Genomic DNA, 27137 nt, shown 5'->3' with positions numbered 1-27137 from the left:
CGATTAGTTGGATGAGATGATCACCCTGGCTCTTATCATTAAGACTGCATTGAGTAAATGAGAAACTCAGTCATAAGACCATAAGTTAGGGTGAATTTCAAAGTTAATTTGATTTCATCATTTTATTAAGGAAACTGAGGCTCAGAGAAAGTAAGAAACTTGCCCATGGTCACATGACTGGTTGTTTGTAAAACTAGAACAGAGGAGTGGGCATTCTAGATTGGAGGTACAATCTTCGTCCAAATTGGTTTATTGAATTTTATAAAAGGTACTTAATGCACATGTGTGTGACTGCTGCTGGCATGGTTTATTATTATCACTCTTAATTGTGGTAAAAAAACATATAGCATGAGATCTATCCTCTTTTTTTTTTTTTAAAGATTTTATTTATTTATTCATGAGAGACACACAGAGAGAGGCAGAGACACAGGCAGAGGGAGAAGCAGGCTTCCTGCAAGGAGCCCAGTGGGGGACTCGATCCCAGGACCCTGAGATCATGCCCTGAGCCGAAGGCAGATGCTCAATCTCTGACCCACCCAGGCGTCCCGAGATCTATCCTCTTAAAAAATTTTAAGTACACAGTACAATACAGTATTTTTAACTATATGCACATCGCTGTGTGGCAGTTCTCTAGAATATTTTCATCCCGCATGACAGAAACTCTGTAGCACTGAAAAGCAACTCCACATTACCCCCTCCCTCTAGCTCCTGCCAACAGGAATTCTTCCTTTTACTTCTATGAGTTTGGCTCTGGATACCTCGTAGAAGTGGAATTATGTGGCATTGGTCTTTTGGTGAGTGGCTTATTTCACTTCGTATCATGTCTTCAAGTTTCATTCATGTTGTAATGTGTATCAGAATTCCCTTCCTTTTTAGGGACGAGTAACCTTCCATTGTAGATACGTACATTTTCTTTATCCACTCATCTGTCATCGGACACCTTGGCTGCTTTTACCTCTTGGCTCATGTGAATGATGCTGCAATGAACATGGAAATGCAAATACCTCTTCAAGACTGTTCTTTCCAAACAATATCCAGAAGTGGGATTTCTGGATTGTTATGGTAGTTCTAGTTTTAATTTGTTTGGGAATGTCCATACTGTTTTCCATAGGGACTGCACCATTTTACATTTCCACTAACAGCGCACAAGGGTTCTAATTTCTTCACATCCTTGCCAACACTTTATATATTTCTAAGGGCCATTCTAACAGATGTGAGGAGATATCTCGTTGTTTTGATTTGCATTTCCCTGATGATGAGTGATGTTGAGCATCTTTTCATAAGCCTGCTGGCCATTTGTTATGTCTTCTTTAGAGACATGTACTATTCAAGTCCTTTGCCTATTTTTTAATTGAGCTATTTGACTTTTTTGCTTTTGAGCTGGAGAAGTTCCTTATAAATTTTGGAGATCAATCCTTGATCAGATATGTGGTTTGCAAATATTTTCTCCTATTCCATAGGTTGCCTTTTTATTGTGTTGATTATTTCCTTCAATAACCAGAAGGCTTTTAGCTTCATGTAGCCCCATATATCTAGATTTGCATTTGCTGCCTGTGCTTTTGGTATTATTTTCAAACTATCATTGCCAAGGTCAATGTCATAAAGCTTTACCCCTATGTTTTCTTCTAGGAGTTTCATAGTTTCAGATCTTACATTTCCATTTTTAGTCAATTAAAAAAATATTTTATTTAAATTCAATTAATTAACATATAGTGTATTATTAGTTTCAGAGGTGGAGTTCAGGTATTCATCAGTTGCACATATAACACCCAGTGCTCATTCCATCAAATGCCCTCCTTAATGTCCATCACCCAGTTTCCCTATCTCCCCACACACACCCCCTCCAGCAACCCTCAACTTGTTCCCTAGAGTTAAGAACCTCTTATGGTTTGTCTTCCTCTCTGATGTTGTCTTATTTTCTTTTTCCCTTTCTTTCCCTATGCTCCTCTCATCTGTTTCTTAAATGTCACATGTAAGTATATCAAATGGTAATTGTTTTTCTCTGATTGACTTATTTTACTTAGCATAATACCCTCTAGTTCCATCCACGTTGTTGTAAATGACAAGATTTCATTGTTTTAATGGCTGAGTATATATATATATATATATATATATATATATATATATAATGTAATATATATAATGTGTATATATATGTGTATATATACATATATATGTATAATTTATAATCGCATCTTCCTTATCCATTAATCAGTTTATGGATATCTGGGCTGTTTCCATAGTTTGGCTGTTGTAGACCTTGCTGCCAAAAACATTGGGGTGCAGGTTTGGGTCACTGTTTTTATCCTTTGTATAAATACCTAGTAGTGCAATTGCTGGGTCATAGGGTAGCTCTATTTTCAACTTCTTGAGGAATCTCCATACAATTTTTCAGAGTGGCTGCACCAGCTTGCATTCCCACCAACAGTGTAGGAGGGTTCCCCTTTCTCCACATCCTCACTAACATCTCTTATTTTCTGACTTGTTAATTTTAACCATTCTGACTGGTGTGAGGTGGTATCTCATTGTGGTTTTCATCACTACTTCCTGATGGTGAGTGATGTGGAGCATTTCCTCATGTGTCTGTTGGCCATTTGTATGTCTTCTTTGGAGAAATGTCTGTTCATGTCTTCTGCCCATTTCTTGACTGGATTATTTGGTTTTGGGGAATTGAGTTTTATAAGTTCTTTATAGATCTTGGACATTAGCCAGTTATCTGATAAGGCATTTGCAAATATCTTCTCCCATTCTGTAGGTTGTCTTGATTTTGTTAAGTCTTTCCTTTGTTGTGCAAAAGCTTTTTATCTTGATTAAGTCCCAATGGTTCATCTTTATGTTTGTTTCCCTTGCCTTTTGGAGACGTGTCTGGCAAGAAGTGGCTGGACTGAGGTCGCAGAGGTTTCTGCCAGTGCTCTCCTTTAGGATTTTATGGATTCCTGTATCACTTTTAGGTCTTCCATCCATATTGAGTTTATTTTTGTGTATAGTCCATTTTGAATTAACTTTTGTGTGTGGTCTAAGAGTCCAATTTATTTCTTTGTGTGTAGATATCTAGTTTTGGCAATATCAATTATTAATTAATTAATATTAATTATCTTTTCTCTTTCCTCATTGTGTGTTCTTGGCACCTTTTTTGAATATCAGTTGAAGAGTATATGCAGAGGTTTATTTCTCTGGACTTTATTCTTGTTCATTGACCTATACATTTGTCTTTTTAAAAAAAATATTTATTTGAGAAAAAGACAGAGATAGAGAGAGAGAAGAGGGACAGAGGGAGAAGGAGGGAATCTCAAGCAGTCTTTCTACTGAGCAGGGAGCCCGACATGGGGCTTGATTTCATGACCATGAGATCATGTCCTGAGCCAAAACCAAGAGTCAGATGCTCAATTGACTAAGCCACCCAGGTCTCCCTCCTATAGATCTGTCTTTGTGCCAGTACCATAGCACTTTGATTACTGGAGCTAAACTGTACATACTAAAATGTTTTGAAGTTGGACTTCTGAGGCCTCGGCTTTGTTTCTCAGGTTTGTTTCAGCTATTCAGAGTCCTTTGTGGTTCCATATAAATTTTAGGATTGTTTTTTCTATTTCTGCAAAAAATGCCATAGCATTTTGATAGGGTTTTCATTGAATCATCTGTAAATTGTTTTGGTTAGTCTAACAAAATTTAGTGTTGCGCTCCATCAACCTGGGATGTCTTTCTATTTATTTGTGTATTTAATTTCTTCCAGCAGTGTTTTATAGTTTTCAGCGTAGAAGCTTTTCACCTCGATGCTTAAATTTAGTCCCAAGTATTTTATTCTTTTGATGCTATTATAAATGGGGTTATTTTTTAAATTTCTTTTTCAAATAGTTTATTGTTAGTGTATAGAAATACTGATTTCTGTGTGTTTTCTTTGTATCATGCTACTTTGCTGATCTAAACCGTGTGTGTGTAATCTTTAGATGTGAAATATGAGATTATGTCATCTGTGAATAGGGATAATTTTACTTCTTCCTTTCTGATTAGAATGTCCTTTCTTTCCATTGCCCTATTTCTCTGTTTATGAATTTAGTACTATGTTGGATAGAAATGTTAAGAGTGGGCATCCTTAGTTTGATTCTGATTTTGGAGAAAAGGCTTTCAACCTCTTACCATTGTGTATGGACATCAGCTGTTGGATTCCTCTTTATGGACTTTTTTTGTTGGGGTGCATTCCTTCGATACCCAATTTATTAAGAGTTTTTTTAATCATGAAAGTGTATTGAGTTTTGTCGAACGGTTCTTCTGCATCTGTTGAGATGATAATATGATTTTTATCCTTCATACTGTTAATGTGGTGTATCACATTGATTTTTCATATGTTGAACCATCTTTGAATCTTAAGGATAAATTCTACTTAGTCATAGTGTATAACCCTTTTAATATGTTGAATTTAGTTTGCTAGTATTTTGCGAGGGAGATTTTACATCTAGGTTCATATAGTGGGTTTTTAAAAATCCACCCAGCTATTTTATTTCATTTGATCAAAGAGTTTAATCTATCTACACTTAGAATAATTGCTGATATGGAAATAATTACTATTGTCACTTTGTTAATTGTTTTCTGGCTGTGTTGTAGGGATTTTTTTCATTTACTTGTTCTGTTTTGTTTTTCTGAAGGGGGAGAGGGGTAAGGGGCGGTGGGAGAGGGAGAGGCTACATGCCCACTAAGGAGCTTGATGCAGGGAGCTTGATCTCACAACCCTGAGATTGTGACCTGAGCCAAAATTAGGAGTCAGATGCTTAACCAACACAGCCATCTAGGTGCCCCAGCATTGTAGCTTTTTTGTCACCCTTTTTCCCTTGCTGTCTTCTTTTATGTTTTAATACTTTTGACAGTGACATGCTTTGATTCCTTTCTCTCTCTCCTCTTTTTGTGTGTCTTCTCTAGGTCTTTTATGCATGGTTACCGTGAGGCTTCCCTAAAACTTCTTATGGTTATAACAATATATTTTAAGCTGATAACAACTTCAATTGCTTACAAAAACTCTACTCATTCACTCCCCCTCCTACAACTTTAGAAAGATTGCTTGCTAAATGACCTCTGCCCAAAGCCTCTGCATTGCCATTCTCATCTGAGCCACTGTCTTTCTCCTGGGCTCTTGCCATAGTCTCTTTGTTGGTCTTGCTTTCTGCTCTGTTCCCCTCTCCTCCTCTAACCTCCCCACATTGCCAGTTATTCTCTACACAGAGGGGTCCGTCTCACTAAAACAGATTATATCATTCATTTCCTTGGAAGCTACCAGTGGCTTTATACCCTATTAAAAAAAAAAAAAAAAAAAGCCAAAGTCTTTTTAGTGGTTTACAGGTCTCTGTATAATCAGCTCCTGATTCTTCACCCCTGGGGTCATTTAATTCCACTGACACTGGTTGTTTTGCTATTATGAGATCATGCCTAATATGCTTCCTTCTTAGAGCCCCTGTACTTGCTGTTTCTTCTCCCTGGGAATGGTACTTCCCATCTCCACATGGTTGGCTTTTTCCCCTGCTGCAGATCTCAGCTCCAATATTGGCTTTTCTGGCTACCTTGTATAAAATAGAAATTTTCTAATCCTCTTTATAGCTTCAGTCTTCTCTATAGCTATTATAATTCTCTAGTCTAACATTATGATTGTTGTTAATGTTGTTATTATTTGGTAGTTAGTTCTCACAGAGAATGCAAGCTTTATGAGGCTTAGAATTTTGTTGATTATGTTACTGCTGCATCCCCAGTGCCTGGAACAGTGCCTGGCTTCCAATAAGCATTTAACCACTCAATAAATATTTGTTGAGTAAATGAATCAAAGTGCTAACCCATGAGTGTGTTTGATATAAACTGAGGGAACTCAGGGGTAAGCGGTTGGGTCACAGGATTCCAAATAGTAAGAACTGTAGTTGATTTTAATTGAAGTTAATGTTCCCCTCTTACTACTTGCAATCTGTGTGGAGTCTGGAGAAGAGGAAGCATGGTGAATGGCTTCAAGTGTTTGAAGGACTAGTTGGTAGAAGAAGTGAAGTTATTCCATAGATTCCAAAGACCTCAATTCACAAGAAAGGAGATACAGGGAGACATGTTTCTTATGTGAAAGGAAGAGACGACTCTTTAGCTATTTGTACTTTCATGGAATGGACCACTTTTCTATAGGTAGTGAGTTCCCCATGATCAGAGAAACTCAAGCAGAGGCTGGATGAATAGTTTGTGGGAGTTGGAGGTAAGATCCATATTCTTTGAGGTTTCTTTAAACCTTGAAATTCTGGGATTTTACAAACATGGGAGGGCATAGCAAGAGTGTCTCTAACAAAGATTATCACAGTATGATGGCTATTTATATTATCTACTATAATAATTTTTCATAGCTGGAGAGTATTTTATTACATGAAAAAAATAGCAAATATCTTATATTGGATGTTTTAGTTTTCCCCCATTATAAAACAACATTAGTCCTGCATTGGCCCTTGCCCTGGATGGACATTCTGACAGGAGTTGTCTGGTGGACTCTCAAGGACAGATCCTCAGAATAGGCACAGGCTCAGGCAAAGCTGAGAGTGGGCCTTTAAAAGTCTTCTTTTTCTGATCAAACCCTTTCTCTGTATTGAATATTGCACATCCAATGGGTAAGTCCCAAATATACTGTGATGGAATAATAAGGAGAGGAAGATTTTTGGAGCCCTGAATTTTTCCCATATCTCCTATGTGGGGATGATCACTGGGTTTTATTTTGTTTTGTTGTTGTCAAAATGAAGATTCTAATATAGTAGGTCTGGTATGGGGTCTGAGTTTTGGTATTTCTAACAAGCTGTTGAGGGAAGCTGACCATTTTGTGAATAGCAAGGTCCTAATTCATATTCCTTAAGGGGCCATCTATGAAATTGCCTCCTTTTGAAGTCAGAGGCAGAAATCTCATCCCAAGCCTAAAAACATTCTGAATCATTATAATGTTTACTGTGCATCAAGAAAAGCAATGACAAGTGCTTACTAATGAAAATAAGCTGTTGAAAGGAACTGCCAATTAGATAGAAACAATTCAGCTTGAATCTCACTATCAAGGACAAAATTAATCATGCATGGTATTTCCAATAAAAAAGTGCTTTAAGTAAATTATTCAGTATTTATATTTTGTAGTGGTGAAAGCTTAATAAAAATTGGTGAAAGTGAATAGTTATAGTATATTACTGGCATCACCCAGAATCTAGCACAGTTCTGTGAGTCTTGGTGCATGAAAAATCCTGACCCTTCTCTGGAGGGGACAGAGATTTTCATTATGTTTTCTCTGTGGCCTTCTGAAGTACAGCTGAGCTATTTGCAATTACTCCAATCAGTCTCTTTGCTTGTTAAAAGTGTATTCTTTCAGGGAATCCTGTGCTTAACTCTATTATAATGGTGAACCACAATATATGGTAATTGCCTTTCTATTTGTCTGTTTCTTCCTCTTTGTCTTAGAAATGAAGGGGCAATAGCCTGCTCACAGCACAGGGCAAATATCAGGAAATGATATATGTATCTTTTAGACTGAAAAAATGAAACTCAATTTTGGAAGAAGCTCCATCTGAGAGCCCCAATCCTGCCATTGGTTGCCCTATGGAATCTGTCTAAAGCTTCTCCACTTACCATTCTTCCTGTACCTGCTCTGGGGTTGCCTCTAATACAAAAGGCCTAAGTCATTGCCTTCTTATCTCATGTGGGCATCAAAAGAGAATATATATTAAAATACATTGAAGAACTGAAAGATGAATCTGAGAAAGACAATGACTATCCTTGGGACATGTGTGTGTGTGTGTGTGTGTGTGTGTGTGTGTGCATGCGAGCATGGGAAAATACTAGAAAAGTCTCTGTAATTACAACACTATGTAACTGCACAAGTTCAAGAAACAGACTTAAATATAGAGAGAATGGATATTTATTGGGTGGCTCAGAAAAAAATGGCTGTTTGATACAACAACTAGGTTAAATCTGCCTTTTGCATTAAACACTAAAGTAAACAAACAAATAAACTGAATGACTTACCTAAGGAAATATTAACAGATGAAACAATAAAATATCTAAAAGAAAATATAAGTAAGTGTATTTTTGATGTTGGTGTAGGAAAGGCATTTTTTTTAAAGAAATAAATCAAAAGGAAAAAGGGATATTGAATTGATTATTGAATTAAAGTAATTTGAAACAGAGTTTCATGTTTGAGGCAGTGCTGGTGATATTTCTAGTGTTGATAAACATGTGAGGAATAGATTCTCTCCTCTCATCTCAGGAGAGATGGATTGTTGGATGGATTGAGAAATCTACTTACATTGCTGGAGTGCAGTTTGACCAAAATAGATTGAAAGACTTGAAGGTTTACATACTTTTTGACATATAAATTTAATTTCTAGAAACTGATCTTGAGAAAATTATTACAGAGGTAGGTAAAGACTTATTTTTTTTAAGAAAATAAAAGCAATTAAGTATTCAACAATAAGGGCTGACTTAGAAAGCATCATGCAGCCATGTGTTGGAATACTATATGGCCATTAAAATGATAGAGAAGAATATTTAATAATAAGGAGAAATGTTGATAATACATTGTAACAAAAAGTAGTAGATCAAAAAGCTGTTTAGAAAGTATGGTTCCTTTGTTCATTTTCCGTTTAGATAGCTTGTCCATTGATGTATGTGTGGTGTTAAAGTCCCCTACTATTACTGTGCTATCAATTAGTTCCTTAATGATTATTATTATTTGTTTTATACATTTGTGTAATCCCATGTGGGGTGCATTAATATTTACAACGGTTATGTCTTCTTGTTGGATTGTTCCCTTTATAATTACATAATGCTCTTCTTTATCTCTTTTTTACAGTCTTTGTTTTAAAGTCTAGTTTGCATGGCTACTCCTGATTTCTTTTGACATCATTTGTGTGATAAATTTTTCTTCACACCCTCACTTTCAATCTACAAGTGTCCTTAGTTCTAAAATGAGTTTCTCATAGGCAGCATATAGGTGGGTGTTGTTTTTTTTAATACATTCTAACACCCTATATCTTTTGATTGGTGCATTTGGTCCAATTACATTCCAAGTAATTATTCATAGATACGTATTTATTGCCATCTTATTATTTGTTTGGTTATTATTTGTGAAGATTTTATCTGACCTTTTCTTGCCTTTGTTCATTTTTGGTCTCTCCTTTGCACTTAAAGAGTCCTCTTTAATATTTCTTGCAGGGCTGGTTTAGTGGTCACAAGCTCCTTTAGTTTTTGTTCACCTGGAAAACTCTTTATCTTTCCTTCCATTTGAGTGACAGTCTTGCTGAATAGAATACTATTGCTTGCAGATTTTTCCCATTCAGCATATTGAATATAACACACCACTCCATTCTGACTTGTCAAATTTCTGTTGAGAAATCTCTAGCTAGCCTATGGGTTCTCCCTTGTAAGTTAAGGATTACTTTTGTCTTGCTTTTAAGATTTTTTTCTTTATCAGTATACTTTGAACATTTAATTACAATATGTCTAAATGGGTAGGACTTATCCCCTAAATTAATAGTGGTTATCTCTCAGTTTAGGGAGTAAACTATCTCTCAGTTTAGGGATTTTAAATTTCCATTGATGCTTTTGATATTTTCATATTTTCTTCAATAAACATATTTTACCTTTGGATAAAAAAAAGAAGTGTTAATAAGAGAAAAAACTTTTACAGATAAAAGCATTGTTGTCATTATTAAAAGTGAAAAGATGCCAATATTAACAATTGCACTAATTAATTAGTAATCATGCTTACTAAGTCATGTTGTCAACTATTCTTTTTCTCTGTTAAATTAGGTTTTCAGATTTATTTAAACAAAATTACATGATGAAACATATCGAACAGTACTTGAGTAGTACAGAAAAAAATGTCTTTTAGTGAGGGTAGGACAAGGTATGATGTGATGACAAATGACCCTAAACCTCTGGGTCTAGAATATAAAGTCTTATTTCTCATTCAGGATACATGCATACTATGCATCTTTGGATGGAAGGAAGAGTGGAATATCTGCCCATCTTAGTCTCTTACAGATCTCTATGTTGGCTGTTTAAGCCACAGTGACATAGTCTCAATCAGAATGAAGGAGAATCTCATATGTCTCAGAAGTGACATATAGTTTTGCTTGCAACTCATTGACCAGAACTAGCTTCCCCAATCACAAGTGGCCAGGAAAAAGGAGAGTCAGGAATATTTGAAAAACAGCATTCATGACTTCCACCCTCTTCTTTCCGGATCTGGGAAGGTGGGCTGAGAACTTAAATCTAAAGGCTAGGATGGTCATGAACAGGCAATTACCATGTTCCAAGCTGAAAGAATTAACATGAGCAAAAGAACATGGATGAGACAGAGAAAATACTGAGCACATTTTGAGAGGAGCTTAAAGAATGTCCTGCATTTCTCTTTTCCCACTGTGATTAACATGTAATTCTAAAAGTTGTTCTTTGATAATGTGAAATGATTCTGCGATTACAATTTAAAATCATAGTTTTTTATTGGTTTGTTTCTGGGTTGGTTTTATTTTGTTTTGTTTTTTGTATTTTGAAAGATACCCCTTTTCCCCTGTCCACCAGTGGGTTAGATAGCTTTTAATCTAGTAGCCATTCCATTAGCTCTCTCCACTGAAGAATAAACACAAATTCAAATCTTGCCTCTATCATTAGCTAGGTGACTGATATTTTCTTCTGAGGGCAGCCCCGGTGGCTCGGTGGTTTAGCGCCGCCTTCAGCCCTGGAGACCCAGGATCGAGTCCTACATCGGGCTCCCTGCGTGGAGCCTGTTTCTCCCTCTGCCTGTGTCTCTGCCTCTCTCTCTGCCTCTCTCTGTGTGCCTCTCATGAATAAATAAAATCTTAAAAAAAAAAGATATTTTTTCTGTAATAAGATTAAACAAGGTATTTTCCAATATTCCTTTCAGCTCTGAAATTCTGATTCCCAAATGACTGTGTTCTATATCTAGTAAGAAAATATCCCAGATTTTTGCATCTAACCTGTGATTCAGAATTAGATAAAATGCATCTACTGGTAAGTTAGAAAATGAAAGGTTTTGATGTATCTTATGATATGTAGCTTTTCATTTGGTTTTCTAGTTTCTTCATCTATAAAGTTAAGGTTTTTTTTATTTCTGGGCCACTACAGCCCTTTATAGATTAAAAATTCTACATGCCATGCATAAGTAGTAAGAGCTAACTTGGATTTTATACCTTTTGTGAGATTCAGACTTTTTCAGTTATTTCTTAGGATTATCCATTTGTTATGTGCTGAATTGTGTTACCCCCACCCCCCTAGATTCATATGTTGAAGCCCTAACCCCTAGTATATTAGAATGTGACAGTATTTAGAGAGAAGGTCTTTAAAGTAGTAATTGAATTAAAATGGGTATGTTAAGGTGAACCCTAATCCAATATGACTGGAGTCTTTAATAACAAGAGATGGCAGGAGGGACAGAGAGGGAAAGAGAGGGAGAGTGTGAGCAAGAAAATACATGGACCCATAAAGAAATGACCATGTGAACACACAGTGAGGTGACCATCTGCAAGTGAAGGAAAGAGGCCTCAATATAAACCAAACCTGCTGACACCTTGATCTTGGACCTCTAGCCTCCCAAACTGGGAGGAAATAATTTTTTTTTTTTTAGGAAATAAATTTTTATTATTTAAGCCAATCTGTGAATATTGTTATGGCAGCCCTAGCAAACTAATACATCATGTACTAGAAAACCCTATGAGTTTGGCACCATTTTCTTATCCGCCCTTACAGGTGAAGGCACTGAGTTTTGTGAAGTGAAGTGACTTGATTGATGTACCAAATTGATGTAGTTAGCTCATGTTCCTAACTACTATATCTAAATTGAAACAATGAAAGTCAAAGTGAAGTAAGAAAGTACGTATTTCCACTTAATAATAGTTAGCATTTGTTGGACATTTGGCAGCATAATTGTATACACTATAAGTGTGTGTTTGTCATAACAATAATCATTGACTATTGCTGTGTAACAGCTTATCACAAAACACAGTTGCTTAAAACAATAAACATTTATCGTCTCACAGTTTTCTTTGGTTCAGCAATCTAGTCACATGTTGGCTGAATGTCTCCTACAGTCTGTCACCAGGCACATTAGGAGTGTCAACTGGGACTATACTCCTCAGTCTTGACTGAGTTCAAGCTTATTTAAGTGATTGTGGAAGGGATTTAATTCCTTGAAGATTATTGTATTGAGAGTCTAAGGTCCTTGTTGAGTGCTGGCCAGAGGCCTCCCTGAGTTCTCTGCTGTGTGTACCTCTCCAAATAGCAGATGGCAGCTGGCCCCCATCAGAACAAGTGAGAACAGGGAAGAGGGAGAGAGAGAAGTCTTAGCCTTCGTGTAACCCAATCTCACAAGTGACATCTTACCACTTTGTCATATTCTATTCAGTAGGTCTGGCCCACCCTCAAGGGGAAGGGGTTACACAAGAGTGTGATTACCAGAAAGTGGGGGTAGTGGTTGTCTGTCGTGAATGAGCAAACAGAGCCATAGAGATGGTAAACAAGTTGCTCAAAGTCACACAGCTAGTAATGGCTGGCTCAGGATTTAAACCCAACTAGTTAACTCCATGGCCTGTGTTTTTAGCTTTATGAGTAATGCTCATGCATAGCAGATAAAAAATTTATCAACAAATATGTCTTAAGACTTATTTAGAGGTCACAGACCAAATCCAAAGTCATGTGGTACTATCCCAAAGTCAATTACAGCGTTTGGAGGACTGAGCAGTCCATTATTTATGTCAGGGTCAGCAAAACATCTTTTGTAAGGAGCCATGTAGTATTTTAGACATTGTGGGCCATATAGTTTCTGTTGCAACTCTTCAATTGCTGCTGTGGCATAAAAACTGCTGTAGATATTAGTTAAATGAGTGGGCATGGCTGTGTCCTAATACGATTTTATTTACAATAATAGGCAATAGGCTGGATTTAGCCTGCACACTATCAGGTGCTAACTCCTGGTCTGAATCACTGTGGACACAAGAGGGACCAAGGAACCTTTAACATTGTAAAAACTGGAGTTCCTTGCTCGTCGAGATCTCAGGAATCATTGAATCAAAAGATGGTTCAGAGCTATTCTGAAGCAGTAGAAGTAGAAAAAGCTGATGTGAATTTCCACGGTCTCTATGCCAAGACACCCCTGGAGTGCATTCAGCCATCACCATTCCTTGTGCCTTGAATGACTTGTTTGAACCTGGTGAAAGGAACACTTCCTTGCATTTGTCTTTGGGCTCTTATTCTGTTTTGTTCTGGCTAATTATTCATCTTTCTGAGTCCTTTTCCCTTCTTATCAACCTCCTGATCCTAAGTCCAGTATTTTTCAGGTTGTTAACAACTTCACATAATTCCAAGTCTTCCTTTGTAGTTCCCATTATGCTGCCTCAGGTCAAGGGGCTCCATGGCCCCTGGGAATCCCATAAACTTATTAGTTCCCTCATTCCTGAACATAAATATTTGTGAACTCCAGGAGAATCCCTGGGCAGGGACTCATGATAGAACTTCACTATCATTAAGTGTTGGCCCTAGATTCTAGTAAGTTCTAATTTTGGAAATTCTCTTTGTTGCCACAGACAGGATACAGGAAGTAAGGGGGCAGAGTTCTTTGCCTCATCAGGGGAGCAGATCCAAGAAGTTTTCTGAAGTCAACAGCAACCTGGTAACAATGTATAGTCTTAAAAATGATTCCCACTAGACTTTCAAAATGTAGTTTAAAATGTGAAATACTTATATCAGGATCTCATCAAATAGCCAACCAGTAATTCTATTTTTAGTATGCTTTCTTTCCCCCCTGGAGAAAATTATCTGCTAGGAAAAAAAAAATAGAAATAGTTGCAGCCTCTGCCTCAACCTTTATATTCTATTGCTGGTAACAGCTTCAGTAGTGATCTAACCAGCAGTTCTCTAGCCCTTTGCCTAGGGCATCGTTAGTCTTTTATACATATTTATTTTATTTTATTTTGTGTCTTGGACCTTCTGACACTCAATAATATAATTTACCTTGATTATACTGCAGATGGGACTCTCCCTGAGTCAATTTAAAAAATTAATGCATTTAATTTTAGCAGAAGTGTGCAACAAGACACCAGGTGACTCAGCTAAGTAAAAGAAGAGTTCCTAATTACACTTCTAAATCAAGTTGTGCTCTGAGTGCCCCTCTGGGGTTAAATCCTGCAGAAGTCTAGGGTAATTGAGGATTGCTGACTCAGTTTTCCCAAACTGTAAAACGGAGGGTGGGGGGTGATCTGTATTCAACACAACCTAAGGTTTCTAAATATTCAAAATTAATATTCACTACTCTTCCTAAAGTGTAGTGTTTAGAGATGCTTAGCGATGAATGAATCTCTTTTTTTCTCCCCTTAGACAGTTTTCTGAATTCCATTTGGCATCACCTGCTGTTTTATTACACATTTTCTTATAATTGCTTTTGTGAAATCCCGGTTTGTGGGATAAAGAAAAAAATGATTAGTCATCTCTCAAGAGGTAGAATCCAGGATGTACCCCAGAATTATTTTAGGATTATTTAAAAATGGAAGAACTGCATGCCTTTCTTTTTTCTCATAACAATGCTTTCTCATTAGAATGGATTTATTTATCACATTTCTTATGTTAGTTTGTGACATGAGAATGAATTAGAGACGTTTTCAGAGGGACTTTTCAAAATGAGTAGATGAGGCTTTCTCCCCTGTGCTATTTGTTAGTGTCACAGGGATGAAGAAAACAATTTTAGAATGATTTTTCTGAGATATAGTCTTTGGAAGAGTGTGGATCATACTGTCAACAGGACAGTTTAATTTCCAAATTTCAAGGAGGAAACTGTTTAATTGAGATGAAGCCTTGCCTTGATCTATTTGGTGTAGATGGTGATTTAGAGGCTGTTGACTTGGTTGTTGCAAGTGTCTCAAAGCTTTCTGCCCACTTGTTTGAAACAAGTTTAATTGGAACTAGGTTGGAATCTTTGAATTCTGTAGTCCTCGGTAGGGAAATCAAAGAATGAATTCAGAAATGGATGTGAATTGATCATCAATGTTCTGAACTAACAAAGTAAAAAAAAAAGGTTTTACCTAAAAGTTTCAAAGCATACTACTGACTTGAAAAGCAGTACTAAATAAGTAATCAACATTGTTTTGTAGGAAATTGAGAATGCAACACAGAGATCATATGGAATTTTCTAAACAGGAGCCTCAAGAGTGGTTGAAATTGGAGTTCAAGAAGGGAAGACAATAATAGATCTTATATCACTAGAGGTTCACTGTGATCCAAAAACAAAAAACAAAACAAAACAAACAAAACAAAAAAAACAAAAAACGAAAACAAAAAACCCAACCCAAACCAAAACAAAGACAAAATGATGAGAACTGAAAAGGTACAAAAAGAAGTTTAATCCGTTATGGCTTGATGCCCAGATTGCAGTCTATGGACCAGCACCATCAACATCACCTGGGAGCTTATCAGAAAGGCAGAGTCTTGGGTCTCACCTGAGACCTACTTCATTTGACAAAGATCCTGGGGTGATTTATGTGAAAGTTCAGGTTTGAGAAGCACTGCTTTAAGGTAAAACACTGAAGATTTTCCCTTTACCAGTAATACTCTGATAGTGAAGGATTCTACTTCCAGCTCCATGCTTGGAACCACACTATTTGGCTCTATGTTGAATGATAGTTGCATAAGCATAATCACGAAAATGCTGTTTTATAATTTTCAGTGTGTGCATTAATATATAGGCAAAGCCTGCTACACTTGGGATTAGAATTATAGAACATAATGTCAAGGTGATAAAACTTGGCAACTTAACACCAAAAACCAAAAAATAAAGGATAGAAAAGGAAAGATAAATGAAAAAAAGAAAAGAGTAAGTAAAGGGAGTAATTTTCTTATATTTTATAGCAAGGAGTCAACAGAAACTTGTTAAATTGGAAAATCCAGGAAACAGAATTTGTCATATTTCAAGTCATAAAAGAAATCAATATAACAATATAATTAATAAAATTTGGAAAATGAGGCAGGGAGAGAAGGGGGAAGGTAGTGTAAATGAACCAAATTCTTTATCCTTCACAGCAAGGAGCTAACAGGTGCTATCCAGGGTTGGTAAATCACAAAATAAAGGCAGTTGCATGTAGCAAGTATAGATAACATTAGAAAAACCCAGTTGTATGAGAAATGTCATAGTACTTTATTCCTTCAAGTCTAGTTAAATAAAACTCTAGACTCTACCCTGCCAATTTGGCAAGAATTCAATTAGAGATTAGCCTCCCCACCTACACCATGTAGCTTTAGGTTAGGTGGAGCCCACCTCCTCTTCCCCTGGGATACATGGCTAGAAGGTGTTTCCCAGGCCCCTTAGCAAATGGTCATGGCTGAGTTTTGACTATTGGAACATGAATGCCAGTTCCCTTTATTCCTCTTCCCTCCCTACTGATTGAATCAAGAGGCCGCTGAGGTCCAAGGTGAGAATAGACCCATAAGAGAGAAAGAGCCTGGATCCTTGAGCGATCATATGGAATGCTCACTGGAGCTTCCAGAAAGACTTTACTTGAGCCAGAAAATAATACACTTCTCTATTTTTTCAACTTTTAAAAAGGTTTTATTTATTTATTTGGGAGAGAGAGAGTGAGAGAGTGAAAGCACAAGTTGGGGGAGGGATAAAAGGTGAGGGAGAACCAGATTCCCTGCTGAAGAGGAAGCCTGATGCAGGGCTCTATCTCAGGACCCTGGGATCATGACCTGAGGTGAAGACACATGCTTAACCTACTGAGCCACCCAGGTAATCCAGAAATAATAAACTTCTTTCTTTTGGCTTCAGAAATCATAATAAAATAAATAATAAAATTCTTTTATCATGACATTTGCCTATTTGAATAACACAAACATCATGGGGCTTTTACACAAAGTTGAATTTTTGAGGAGTTAAGTCACACAAGTCATCATGGTCCCTCGATGTCAGGCATTTCACTGTTTTCATGCCAGGCTAGGGTATAGACATTTTTGCTGAGGCTGAGAAACCTAGGGACTGGGATCTAATCTACAAAGGGAAAACCTGAGAACAAATTGCTACCCTGGGAGTCCAGATAGAAAACAGAGGGAGAATGTACCTTTCATTCTGTGCTCTATTGCATGCATTTTAAAAAAAATCAGGTCCATATGGTATTTAAAAATTTTTTTTAAAGATTTTATTTATTTATTCATGAGAGACACAGAGAGAGGCAGAGACACAGGCAGAGAGCCTGGAGGGAGCCTGATGAGGCAGGCACTCAATCCCCAGACCCCGGGATCACGACCTGAGCCAAAGGCAGTTTCTCAACCACTGAGCCACCCAGGCACCCCAAGTGCATATGATATTTTATGGGATCATCATTAAAAATACTTCTCTTGTCCCTAGTCCCTGTAATTCTTTGAAGTTTAAAGAAATCCAACAACAAGGGCATAGATTTGTGAGCTGTAAATGGAAACGAAGTGTTGAAATTCTGATTTTTAGCTTAAAGTTTTCTCCTGGAGGAAGCTCAACAACTAATAACAAGGGTTGAATAACCAAATTGCAATTTATAGAATAATTGTGCAAGAAAGGTCTCATCTCGACTTCGCGGAGCATCGGCCTCCTACTCAGTCTGATGGTCATGCCACTCCTTGCCTCACCTCTCCTAGAGTTGCCATGAGGATCCAATTCAATTAAATTTACAGAACATTTACTTAGAACTTAACAAGAAAGTGGCGTGAAAATAGAGACATAGAAATAAAAACCATACTTCTCACGTAGAGCATAATCTCTCGTGGATGGGGTAGGAAGACACATATAAAAACAAATAAGTGTTAAGTATTTAAAAGAATTTTGAAAACTGTGAAATATGATTGTAAGATGCTAGTAATTTTCTCTAACATCATCTGGCTGCAGACTTTCTAGTTGTTAAGGAGGTAGACATATATTCTTAATCCTGGGTCCAGGTAAATCTCCTAGATCGTAATCAGATGTAAAACAAAAGTTGCTGCAATTCTGGTTGCTCCCAGAAAGAACAAATAGTTCGGGAATGACATTTTCTTGAGGATGAAGGGAGAAACGTGTTAGTCACATTTTTAGAATCCGTGTGTTCAAAGCACCTGCCACCTTGTCCCCCTCCCTTCTACTCAGTTCAGAATCAGTTTTTCTTCCTTTTCATTTAGGGGAAAGATTTAATCTTGAAACTGTGTTCTCATTTACTCACTGAAAGAGACAGGGGAAAAAAGACATCACCCCTTTGCCCTTTTAGTCTTCATGTACGTTAATTTATTCGATGCCATTCAAAACGAGGCTGGGAATGCAAGAGGATGCAAGATGGAGTTGGACGGTGAGGGGCTCTAGGTGCTGTGTTGAATAACAAAGACTTCTTTGTTAGGGACATGCAAAGGGTATTCATTAGAGAGTTGCAAAGTTCTAACCCCAGTAGACCCCAGGAGAAGTGACTTAAAGTCTACAGGTATGGATTTCCTCTCACTATCCACACCCCGGGGCAGCTTGTTCTGTGATCACTTAGGGTCTGAGCTCTTGCTAAGCCATTTCTTTTTCATCCCCTGAGAATTGCCTTCTGCATGCTTGTAGCCACATAACCACTGCTGCCTTCTGAATTCCAGGGCAAAGGGGGGAAGTGTACCATTATCTGAAGTCTGAGACATGGGAGTCGCATATGTCACTGCTACTCACTTTCCATCAAGAATAACAAGACCTTGTGGTCACAGCTAAGTGCAGCCTGGCCGGATAACCAAGACCTGGCCACAATTCTTTTCTTAGGTGTGACTGTGGTGGACATCACCAGTTGGTCAACTGATTGATAAGCCCAAGATGAGACTTGAGGGCCATCTCATTTATTTGAGGTGACAGGTAAACATCCACAGATGGCACCTGCCCAATGATGCCATCTTCAACCCAATGGAAGAAAGAGGTTACCAAAAGTCTATTCTATTCTGTTAGTGGGATAGGTGGGAATTTATAGCCCTTGTGAGACAGAAGGGGAAGATTCAAGACCCTAAGGCAAGAGGTTGGGAAATGATCCAGTGTACCATTCTTCCCACTGCCAGAAAAGAGCCAGTAATAGTTGTATAATACATTTGTATCATCACAATTTGTACGGGGAGGACTGTATGTGAAAGTCACAATAGCAGTTTTATTTTATTTATTTATTTATTTATTTATTTATTTATTTACAAAAACATTCATTATCTTCCTTTCTCCCTTCTGATGGTGAACCAAAAGAGTGGTGGTGGTTGCTGGTTAGAAGCCTGCTGTAGTGGGTAGGAGTTTTTTTTTTTTTTTTTTTGCTGATATTGTTCAGAATAGCTGTCCCATGGTAATAATGTAAAGCTGACTAACTTTTAGCCAGTGTTTTTTTTTGTTTTTTGTTTTTTGTTTACTGTTTTAAAATTCTCTGTAGCTAATGCACCATGTTATTGCTTGTACCAGAGCAGGCTTCTCACCTCTCCCCTACTCTTTGGCATGACATTCATTTCGTCCTCTTTCCTTCTTGTTTTCCCAGTCTCCTTTCTTGACAACAAAGCTCTTTGTAGATTTATCTATTCTCACCATCTCCTTCTTCTCTTTTCCCATTATTTTTTCCTAAAGCCCCACTGGTCAGACTTTTGCTCCAACCAATTCATCCAATTAGGTCTTGTCAAGATCACCAATGACCTCAATGTTGCTAGATCTGATTGTCAATTCTCAGCTTCTGTCTTACTTGACTTATCAGCTTTTGTCATGCATGTTCATTTCTTCCTCTTGGAAACTCTTGCTTCTCTTGGCTTCCATGACAGTGTCCTTCCCTGGGAAGACCTAGGTGGGTTCTCTTTAACATCTTTTTTTTTTTTTTTTTTTCTGATTTCTGCATGTTGGATTATTCCAGGACACAGTTCTTGATCCTTTTTTTTCCTCTGTCTACATTCACTTCCTTGGTGATCTTATCCAGTCTCAGGACTTTCAATATCATGTAAAATCTGGCAACTCCTATGTTTGTATCACTAACCGAGACTTCTCCTGGTACTCTAGATTCATGCATCCAAGTCTTCCACTTCCATCTTCATTGAATAGACACCTCAGACATTACCTGTTCACACCTGACTCATCTTCCCTCTACAATTGTTCCATTGACATCTGAGTTAATGGCAACTCTAATTGCTCAGGTAAACATTATAAAGAATCATCAATGGCTCCTTTTTTTCCTCTTCTATACCCATACCTCGCTGTTTGGAAATTCTGGAGGATCTTTTCTGAAAATGCACCAAAAATATGACAATTATTACTGTCTGTCATTACCAAAGCAGTATTATCTTTCACCTTTTGGCAATAAGTTATAGTGGCCTTCTAGATGATTTTTAGATCCCATCCTTTTTTCCTACATTTGCTATACACAGAAGTGAGGGGGTGGAGTCAGACCAAATCAATCTTTTGCTCAAAACCTTCCCTTGGTTTTCCTTTTTACTCAATAGAATTGCCAAAACTCTACAAGCTATCTCTCACCATACCTTTCCAATCTCATTTCCTAAATTGTTTTTCCTCTGTCACCATTTCAACCATGTTTTTTTTCCACTGCTCCAAGCACCTGCATTGGCTGTTCTCATTCACATCAGCAGTCTTCCTTCAGACATCTGCCTGACTTGCTTGCCCAACTTTTCAAGACTTTGCTCAAATATCATCTCAGTGAAGCCTTTCACGGTCACACTATAAAAAATGACATTTCTCATCTTATTTACTTGTAAAGATTTTTTCACCTTTTCGTATAGTACTTTTATATTTATTGTATCTTTCTCCCACTAGAATGGGAGGAAAGCTCTGGGAGGGCAGGGATTTTTGAGTTGGTATCTCCAGTGCCTCAGTGCCTGGTGTATGGCAGGAGCTCGGTAAGCAATTGTTGAATGAATGAATGGTTTTCCTGCTTCCTGTCTACTTGACAATTTACACCCCTTCCAATTTGCCTTCCTCAAACACTTTCCCTCCAATTATGACTTGCTAATTTTTCTCTTGCCAAAAATTTAATACTTTCTGTTCACCATCCATCCATCTATCCATCTCTTCAAGAAATATATAAGGGGCATGTTCTTTGCATCTTGAACTGTGATAAGAATCTAAAGTGAGAAAGAAATGGTTTCCATTTCTGTCAGGCAGTAGACTGAATCCACCATCTTCTTGTAATTGTCTAGAGTCATTGCCACCAGTGGGTGTGTAAGAGCTCATACCTGGGTTGGGAGAAAGAGCTGAGAACCATTTGTTTACGGTAGTGATGTTTCTTCAGGAAATGCATGACTGGCTGATCTGAAGCCTAACAATCATCTGTTACTTTGGCCTGAGTAGAAAAGTTGACAGGGACTCCCTTACATTTTTGACTGGATGAGGTAATCATGTGAGTGTGCCTCTGGGCGAGGTAATCACATGAGCGTTCCTGCTGGATGCAGGCCTTTGGGGGAGCAACATAAAGAGGCTGTTGTTTTTCACAGAAGGACACTGCTGTTCCCTAAACCACAGGCACTGTAAAGTTGATAAAGCACAGGCTAAAAATGAGGACTCTTTTGTCATGACTCAGATTATTGGTCTTTCCTTCTCACTGGCTCAGCTCTGATTCATCCCTGGTGGCCAAGGAGCCTGCAATATGTGGGCTGGAATAGGGATCTTTGTATAGGGTCAATCAACTCCCTATTCCTTTATCTGAACATCCTCTATCCAAAGGCTAGCTCCTCATTCCTAGAGGAAAGAATATGAGCTTTGGAATCAAATAAACCTATAATGTCTTCTTGGCTTTGCCACTTTCTAACCATTTGGCCTTGAGCCAGGTAATTAGGTCTCTTTGAGCCTCAGTTTCTCCATCTATAAAATGGGGAGAGCAATAAGTGCTTCACCGTATCACTGAGAGGATTCAAAATTTAATGCTGGCAAAGCACTTACTTCAGGGTCTGACATGTAACAATCATAAACTTTATAATAGTTATTATTATTAGTGAAGAAGTCACTATTATTTTACTAATTTGAAAAGTTAACAGTTTTTGTTGTACCAATTATTTTTGGAGATGTCTCAGAGGCACAGAGTTTGAAAATATTATCCTTGCCACAAAATAAAACAACAAGGTATCCTAACAGGGTCCCCAGGCTGACACTGATTTTGGATCATTGTGGTTGTGAAAAGGAAAGAGAAGGGCCAACAGACCCCTGGTGGTTTCCCCCCTACCTCCACCAGGGCAGGAAGCTTCCTGCATCTGACTAAGGAAAGGAGCAGGCTTTCTGGCCTCTGTTCTCCTCATGTTACCCTGGTCCTCTCCAGATACCTCCAGCTGTTTTGCATACTTAGGAGACGGTTTCGGGGCATCATGCTTTATTTATAGGGCCAGTCCCCAAAATGGGCCCAGGCATTTGAGTAGAGGCCAATCCCTGCAAAAGTAGACTTAAGAGGATGAGAAGGAGAAGGGATATGGGAAACTTCCCATCTTCTCACCTCACCAATTCCCCAGACCTAGCCTTCCCAGTCACCAGAATCCTTCATTCTAGCTTATAGCAGCATTGGCTTTGAAATGGTGCAGTTCATTGCCATAGACCAGAAGTTTTTTGTGTTTTATTTTAGGTACCTTGAAAAATTGTTTGAGGGGGTGCGATACGGTCAGATGTCTTGTACAGTAGCATGCTTGGGCACTGACTTAGTTCCAACTCTGCTGCTTTCCAGCCGTGTTTCCTTGGGCAAGATTCTCAACATCTCAGAGCTCTAGTGATAATATGTGCCTTCAGGATTGTTTGAGAATTTGCTAAGATGGTTTATTAAATAAAGATCTTGAGAAGTATTAGCGCTATCTGCTATTTCTCTATGACCTTCTGTAAAACCAGATTCCTTTGAAGAGGAGGGAGCACAGGTGAGCTAGAATAACGGCAGTGAGGAGGCAAGTACAGAATCAGTATAGGTGTTATATTAGTTTTCTAGGGCTCTGGTCACAAAGTGACACAAACTGAGTGGCTTTCAACAACAGACATTTTATTGTTTCATATTTTGGAAGCTAGAAGTCCAAGATCAAGGTGTCAGCATGCCATGCTGTCTCTGAAGGCTCTAGGGGGAGAATCTTCCCTTCTTCTAGTTTCTGGTGTTTGCTGACAATCTGCAGTGTCCCTTAGCTTGTAGACACATTATTCCAGTCACGTGGCCTTCTTCTCCCTGTGTGCCTGCACCTCATCTTCCTGCTGTGTGTCTCTATCTCTCTGTCCAAATTTCCCTCCCTTATAAGGACAACAGTCATCTCAGATCAGAACTCATCCTAGTGACTTCATCATAACTCGATCATCTACAAAAGTCCTATGACAAAATGAGGTGACATTTATAGATTCTGAGGGTTAGCTCTTCTTTATGTCAACTCAACCCTTCACAGATATTAATATATTATTATACAGTAGTGTCCCCTTACCTGTCGTTTTGCTTTCTGTGGTTTCAGAGAAACCCACAGTCAACTGAGGTCCAGAAGCAGATGATCCTCCCAACATACCATCAGAAGAACGAAGCCTAATGCTATGTCACAATGTCTGCATTATTCACTTCACTTCATCCCATCACATAGGCATTTTATCCTCTCGCATCATCAGAGGAAGAAAGGTGAGTACGATACAATATGAAATTTTGAGAGGCCACATTCATTCACTGTGATTTTTATTACAGTATATTATAATTGTTCCATTTTATTATTAGTTATTGTTGTTAATCTCTTATTGTGCCTAATTTGTAAATTTAACTTTATCATTGGTATGTATGTATAGGAAAAAACATAGTTTTTACTGGGTTCAGTAATCCACAGGGATTGCTATCTGTGGATTCAGGCATCCATGGGGGTGGTTTTAGAGCATACCCCTGCAAAAAGGGCAGACTACGGTATTTTATTTCCTTCCTTTTGTTTTCAGAGTAATGTGACTTTTTTTTTTTTTTTTTGTCTCCTCTCTTTCACTTGACAACGGTTTTTATTTGCTCTTTCTGAGAGGTAAATGGAGTAACTAGACTGTAATTAGACTGTTCTATTTCTTTTTTTTTTAGACTGTTCTATTTCAATTCCTCTTCCTCTCTCTTACCTATCATCTATCTATCTATCTATCTATCTATCTATCTATCTATCTATGTGTCTACATTTCTATGTATCTATCAATCATCTCTCTAGCTATCTAAATATAAATTTTCTTTTTTCATTTGGAACTTTTCTTCACTGGTGACAGATATATGTGTGAACTTTATGAAAGATTAACATGTATTAGACTCTACTTACTGGAGGGTGAAAAGACACAAAAATAATAATGATAGTTAATTCCACTGGAGAAAAATATGCTTTCCTTAAATAGCGAAAGGTTCTTTTCAGTTACAATATTGTCTCCTAGTGAAAGAAACAGCTCTATCAGTCGAAACAATGTCACTTGGGAAGCAGATCGTTGGGCAACGTTTCCTGGGCCCGCCAATAACATTGGTATGTACACAGCAAATCATTTCAATTTACCAACTGTTCTGAAATTATCTGACCAAGCAGAAAGCATTAATCCGAATCCTGTTACAAATGGACATTGAAATAGGGTCATGAACCTTGGGGAAGATGAGGAAGGATCATCTTCTCTCTGGTTTGGAATGGCCTCTTTTATCATTGTTCAGTGTTTTTCCTCTTTTTATTTGTAACTAATGGCACACCGCAGTTCAGGTCTGCTGGTCTTAATCTACAAACTACGCCATTAGCAGCCCCAGTCTGCATGATGGCATACCAATTAAAATTAGGAGATTAAAGAGTAATGTTCCTTGCCTGAGACCAGTTTGCATACCAATGACAATTTCTCCAGCTATTGAATGAAGAAAGACTTAAACAGCAGTGAATATCATTACATTTAGGGGACATTGAAGAGTGGGAGAGGGGCCAGTCTGCTAGAAAACTGGGAATTAAAAGCCAGAGACAGATGTTTTAATACTTGTTTTGCTATTTAACATTTATTCATTTATTTTGACTTTCAACAAATATTAAAACTCCATCTAAATGAAAAGGCAGTCAGGCTGAGGGAAACGATCGTCGAAGTCCATATTTCTCCATCCCAAGTATAGCTTCGGAGCTCTGGTTTCCCTCTCTGTGAAGTAAGAACAAGGAAACCTAGCCTCATATTGCAGTAAAGGTGGGAAGGTGGCGTGGCAAATGAGATAAATTCAGGATTCTATCTTGGAATTTTAAAGAAGATATTAAAGGAAGGTTCAAAAACAAGATATGGGCATTCACTTAATTTAGCCTAAAAAGTAGAAAATTTAATGAACGTTGAATCCATATCAACCTAGGCCTTGAGGTGCTCTGTCTCAGTTTCTAGTCACTTCTATACATCAGCATACTGTAGCATCCAAAATATATAAAATAAGAAATCATTTCTTCTGATCTTTTGAAGATGAGTGAAGATAATCTTATTTAGAAACTATCACAACATCTTCACAAATCCTTTTTCTATTTGTCTTGACCCTCAGCCCTCTCTAGACTCTTTCACTTTGACAAACTATCTCTAGAACACCGCCTGACACTCAGTGCTTCCAGATTTTTTTTTAATCTTTGTCCATGTTCTCTGAATTCCGTCCCCCTTTCTGATTCAAGCAAGAATTCTTCTCAGTTTTCTCCCATCTTGTCAGAATTTCACCTATGCTTTCTTTTTTTTTTTTTTTTTCACCTATGCTTTCAATTGAAAAGAAAACTAGTTAGCAAAGTGATAAACTCCCTTGAAGTACAGAGGACAGAAGATAATCAGAAGAGACTGGGGAGATAAAAAGGGATGGCTAGGAGCAACCACACATTAATACTTCTCATCTCGGATGTGCTTGGAACTGGAACAACGCCAGACAACTCCTGCTTCAATCTCTCTTGTTCTTGGGCATATTGTCTATCATTTGTGCTTGGTTTTTATCTGATGGCAGTCCAAGTTCTCTGTCATTCATCTGCCTGCCTATGGTTCTTCACAACAGACCACCTCAAAATGGTAGCCTCAGCCCTTAGGTTTTATAAACTTTTAAAATGAATTGCCTTAATTAAGTAATTTTCAAGAGAGAGAATCTAATATCCCAGTTTGGTTCAGGGATTTACTCCTGGTCCAATAAGCTATGGTCAAGGGGCAGGGATCATGTGGCATGTGCATTAGGACATGATATTGCTGGTAGGCTTGGCAAGGTGGAGGAGGGTATCAGGGAAGGTAAGCAATGTAGTGTGCCCAGGCCAGAGTATATATTTAAACTTCTGGAAAGTGTTATGGCTATTTCAAACTCATTTTAGACATCAGTTCATTGGGTTTTGTATTAGATCCTGATTCTATACCTACTACTTTTAAACACAGACACCTGGCTTACTTGGACTTGATTTAAAAACCTGTTTGGAAGTTTCCTTAACTTAGGAATCAGTGACCACTATTTTCCGAGATTATGAAAAATCCTGTGACAGCTGCAGGAAATTCATCCTTGGAGTAAACTCCTGGCAGGAGAAGACAGGGTTAGTACAGTTGGAATAATACCTAGAATCAGGAGAAGCTCCTAGCCCCCAGTGGTATATGCTCTGGAAAAACTAATCATTTGATTTCTCATGGTCTGGCAAATATTTCCATTTAGCTCAGCAGGAAAGCATAATTCTCAAGCTATAATTATCAACTTGTTGAACTAGCCTCAATGTAGTTATGATATAGGTACTTTAAATTCAGCAGAACCACAAGAGGTGCTCTGAATTCCCTTTCACTCCCCAAAACAAAACAGAAAACACTTCTATTCTGCATTTATTTACATGATTAATGGTAATTATCCAAGATTAAAAGTGATGAAAGCAATCAGAAATAATTATTCAAGATCAAGTGATGATGACAATGAATTTTGGTTGGACCATTGTAATAGCCTTTTAACGTTTTTCACCTCCTGCAACTGCTCTCTCTTTGTAATCTGTTCAAATATGGCCCAGAATTATTGTTCTGAAATTAAAAAATGTAGATTCTATGTCTTCCTTGTTTCCTAACAAGGAGACAATGTGCTTGTCAAAATTGTTTCCTTGATCTTACCCTAACCTACTTTCGGAATATCTTAAGTCTCATCACCTGTCTCTCTTATTCACTTCAATATCCCCAGAGCTTAGGACAATGCCTCGGTCATGTAGGCACTCAATACATGTTGTTTAAG

At 37.8% G+C, this 27137-nt stretch overlaps 1 long non-coding RNA gene across 2 annotated transcripts in view; it reads left to right on the top strand.

Moving 5' to 3' along the window:
- The window catches only part of LOC112653749 (uncharacterized), a 68304-nt gene that overhangs the window by 21622 nt on the left and 19545 nt on the right, over positions 1-27137 (top strand). For both annotated transcript variants that reach the window (XR_007409976.1, XR_004814666.2), the window contains exons 3-4: positions 23428-23585; positions 24353-24438. This is a non-coding gene — a long non-coding RNA (uncharacterized LOC112653749). The remainder of the gene's footprint in view (positions 1-23427; positions 23586-24352; positions 24439-27137) is intronic.

This window comes from Canis lupus, chromosome 3 (assembly GCF_003254725.2).
Source record: "Canis lupus dingo isolate Sandy chromosome 3, ASM325472v2, whole genome shotgun sequence".
In the NCBI taxonomy this organism is placed as follows: Eukaryota; Metazoa; Chordata; class Mammalia; order Carnivora; family Canidae; genus Canis; species Canis lupus.
This window is presented reverse-complemented; position numbering and strand designations above follow the sequence as displayed.